Here is a 659-nt window from a genome sequence, read left to right as displayed (position 1 = left end):
CTATGTATTTTATGGGGTTTTACTGACTGATTATGATTATACAAATAAAATGAAATGATAAAAGGGCTATATATATTTTTGGAATATTGGTTCGTTTTGGATCGTTTTGGATCATTAAATTAGTTACTTAGCCGCTAAGTAACTGCAAAAACAATCTGAGTTGATACCCGTATTAGATAATTACCCAAACCGGGCTTTTTATAAAACACCTTATGCGAAAATAATGTAATATTATCCCATCTTTTGAGAATACGGGTTTCGCTGATTCACCGAGATGATTATCGTATCGAAAATTGTACGCCTGGACACGTACGGGTCAAACCGTAGTCCGGATTAAAAAAGTCAAAACACGAAAAATGTCCAGAATTACCAGATTAGGTTAGGAAGGGGTTATCGGAAGAGTTTTGGGTTGTAAAAATGTAAAAACGGTTGAAGTTGGACGATTTCCGGCTTTATAAAATAATTTTGTAATTATTCAGAAAATAATTAATAAATTCATAAATCAATATAAAATCATTTAACAGTCCAAAAATTACCAGAAAAATACCGTAATTATCTTTATTCTGGTCATAATAAAATTAAGATACTTAGACTTTATCACATATAAGCATCCACATCTCCACACCAATCATCAGATAATTCACCCAAAAATCACATAA

The sequence above is a fragment of the Apium graveolens genome, chromosome 5 (assembly GCF_009905375.1).
Source record: "Apium graveolens cultivar Ventura chromosome 5, ASM990537v1, whole genome shotgun sequence".
Classification (NCBI taxonomy): Eukaryota; Viridiplantae; Streptophyta; class Magnoliopsida; order Apiales; family Apiaceae; genus Apium; species Apium graveolens.
Note: the sequence above shows the minus strand (reverse complement) of the source record.